This window comes from Dipodomys merriami, unplaced genomic scaffold, assembly GCF_024711535.1.
Source record: "Dipodomys merriami isolate MVZ:Mamm:240054 unplaced genomic scaffold, mDipMer1.0.p SCAF_540, whole genome shotgun sequence".
Taxonomy (NCBI): domain Eukaryota; kingdom Metazoa; phylum Chordata; class Mammalia; order Rodentia; family Heteromyidae; genus Dipodomys; species Dipodomys merriami.
In genome coordinates this window covers 615,295-618,836 of record NW_027206114.1, presented here as the reverse complement: position 1 = coordinate 618,836, position 3,542 = coordinate 615,295, and the positions used below count along the sequence as shown (strand labels likewise).

General features: G+C 39.3%; 1 non-coding gene across 1 annotated transcript; it reads right to left on the bottom strand.

Moving 5' to 3' along the window:
- Positions 1-224: 224 nt before the first annotated feature.
- On the bottom strand, positions 225-329 carry LOC138811625 (small nucleolar RNA U13). Its single transcript, XR_011367457.1, has one exon. It is a non-coding gene; the product is annotated as a small nucleolar RNA U13 (small nucleolar RNA).
- Positions 330-3,542: the final 3,213 nt, after the last annotated feature.

Below are 3,542 nucleotides of genomic sequence, written 5' to 3'. Positions count from 1 at the left end.
TGCCATTTTCACCATATTTATCCTTTCAATCCAGGGGCATGGGAGTTTTTTGCACTTTCTAAGTTCTATTTTGATTTCCTTTATCAGGTTTTTAATGTTTTGGATAAATGTATTCCTAGGTATTTTATTTTCTGTGGGGCTATTAAGAATGGAATTGCTTCCTGATTTCAGCCACGCTATTCTCATGGTTGGCATACAGAAAAACCATGGATTTTTTTTTTTTACATCAGCTGGGTAATATGCCCTAGTTGTAACAAGGTTTAGAGGGAGGCACATTTCACCCAAGCACATGAGAATCCAATCATCACACTTATGAACCGGAAAAGGATCCAGCCATGGGTTTTTGAGGGTTAATTTTACACCATGCCACTTTTTCAAAGTTTTGAATCAGCTGGAGTAATTTGGGAGTGGAGTCTGTGCGATTCTTTAAAAACAGATCATGTCATCTGCAAAGAGGAGAGTTTTATTCATCTTTCCCTATTTCGATTCCCATTATGTTTGCATTTTTTCTTATTGCTGTACCTAGGCATTCTAATACTAAATTGAAGAGAAGTGGACAGAGTGGACATCCTTGTCTCATTCCTGAGTTAAGAGGAAATGGCTTAATTTTTCACCATTAAGTATAATGCTGGCTGTAGGTTTGTCATATACAGCCTTTCTTGAGGAATGTTCCCTGGATTCTTATTTTTCCAGAACCTTCATCATAAAGGGGTGTTGGATCTTGTCAAATGTTTTTTCTGCATCTATTGAGATAACCATGTGGTTCTTATACTTGCTCTTGTTGATGCGATGAATTATATCAGTTGATTTGCATACATTGAACCAGCTTTACATTCCTGAAATGAATCCTGTTTGATCATGGTGTATGATTTATTTTGGATGAATTTGTGAAGTAGTTTGGCCAAAATTTTCTTGAGAAATTTTGCATCACTGTTCACCAAAAAATGGGTATGTAGTTCTGTTTCTTTGATGAGTTCCTACCTGGTTTTGGGATGAGGATCATGATGGCTTCATAGAATGAGTTCGGTAGTGAACTTCCTCTTTCAATTTCATTGAAGATTTGTAGGAGTATTGGTGTGAGCTCTGCTTTGAAGACCTATCAGAATTCTGCTGTAAATCCACCTGTTCTGGGCTTTTCTTAGATAGGAGGTCTCTTATTGCCGCTTCTATTTCAGTCCTTGATATGTGCCTGTGAAGATGGTTTAACTCATCTTGGTTTAGTTTCAGCATGTCAATATTTGCTAGGAAAAAGGTCCATTTCTGCCAGGTTCTCAAATTTATTAGCATAAGGGTTTAATAAGTATTCCCTTATAATGTTCTGAATCTTGGTTGTTTCTGTGGTAATGTTTCCATTCTCATCACTGAGTTTGTTTATTTGGGTTTGTTCTCTTCTTTTGGTGATAAGGTTTCCTAACAGTCTGTCAATTTGTTAATTTTTTTTCGAAGAACCAACTCTTTATTTTGTTGATTCATTCTCTGTTTTTTGGGGATTCTAATTTGTTTACTTCTGATTTAATTTTAATTACTTTTTTCCATCTACTGGATTGGGGTTTATCTTTCCGCTCTTTTACAATGAGGCTCAGATGTCTCATTTAATTGTTGGTTTCAGATCGCTCCAATTTGTTGATGTAGGAAATCAGAGAGGAACTGGCAATTTGTGTGTTCAGTTTTTTTCAATATCATGAACATTTGAATTTCCTTTCTAATCCCTTCCATGACCCACTGGTTGTTCAACAGTGTGTTGTTCAGCCTCCATGTGTTACCGGACATTCTTTTTGATGGCTTTTGGTGATGAGTTCCAATTTTATTCCTTTGTGGTCTGAGAGAATGCAAGGTATAATTTCAATTTGTCTGAATTTGGACATGTTTGCCTTGTCACCTATAATGTGGTCTATTTTGGAAAATGTTCCTTGTGATGCAGAGAAAAACGTGTATTCTGATGCTGCTGGGTTAAATATTCGGTAGATATCTGTTAAATCTATTTAACCTATGCTTTTGTTTAGATCTGCAGTTTCTCTGTTGAGGTTTTACCCAGTTGATCTACCTAGTGGTTATAGTTGTATGTTAAAGTCCCCAACAATTAATGTCTTTGGATCTTTGACAGATTTGAGAGAATGTTTTTTTTTTCTTGGATAAATTTGGATATTCGGTTGTTTGGCAAATAAATATTTGCCATTGTAATATGAAGGATACCTTAATTAGTATGTAGCCACTTTCTTTATCTCTTCTCACTATTTCAAATTTTAAGTCTATTTTAGATATTAGGATTGCAACTCCTGCATGTTTATGGGGTCCATTTGGTTGTTTGATTTTCTTCCAGCCTTTCACTTTGAAAATTTATTTGTTTGTATGGTTAAGGTGACTCCTGAAGGCATCAGATAGAAGGATTTTGCTTTTTAATTGAACTAGACAGTCTATGTCGCTTAATTGTAGAGTTAACTCTGTTAATGTTCAGTGTTAGGACTGAGAGGTATTTTGGAATTCTTGCCATGTTATCTACCTTTTGGTGGTTGCAACATCTGGTTACTTTCTATGGTTCTTGGATTCTCAGTTTGGGTGCAGTTTCTTGACCTTTGTTGCGCTCTTGTTGTTTATTTATGTGTAGGACATCTTTTGTAGGGCTGGTTTGGGGGAATATATGTTGTTTCAGTTTTTCTTTGCTATGGAAGGTTTTTATTTGACCTTTGGTTATGAAGGAGAGTTTAGCTGGGTACAGTATTCTTGGTTGAAAGTTTGTCTTTAGGCCAGGGCATATATCATTCCAGGCTCTTCAAACTCGCCTTCTAAATATCTAAAGTATTCCAGGGGTACTGGATATAGACTGGCCAGCTGGATATACTCTGTGGTCTGGTGGAGCTCTCAAACAGTTCCCAGTTTTAGTGGGTCCTCTAGTGCAGGTGTTGGGGTATGGGTCTTGTTAAAGGTCTAAGGGTTCCCACCATCTGTGGTCTCCCCTGAGGGATACACTGTCTCTTCTGGGGTGCTCACCCTGGAGCTAGTTGTTGTTTCTGTGTGATGTAGGTATGTGGTTGCTGCTGCAATCAGAGTTCATTTGAGATGCTTGTGGACTGGGCTGAACAGTGGTGGCTCTGTGTGATTCTCCTCTGTTTCTGCCTCTGTTGATGCTGTTTGGGTTGGTGCCATGGGATAGGACTACAGCAAATGGGTGAGGGAAGGGTCTCTGTGCAGGTTCTGAACACTGGGGTTTGTCTCTGTTTGTACTGTCCTGATCAGCTCCAATATCTTTTAGTTCTTCTGGTCTGGCCTTCTGTGGACGAACCATGTAGTTCTGGGGTTCCTGCTGTGCGGCCCAGCGGCTTTGGTGGGATGGAACCCCTCTGTTCCGAGAGTGAAGGGTGGGGGTTGGATCTTTGTGCAGGCTCCCAGCTCAGAGGTTTCTCTGTTTGTTGCAATCAGCGGGTCCAACACTGGTACCTCAGTCATCTTTTGCAAGGGTGATTTGCATACAATCCCCTGTGTCTCTGGAGACTCTGGAAGCCCTCGCCTGGCTGGATTGGCCACAGCTTGGTACATTGCCACAT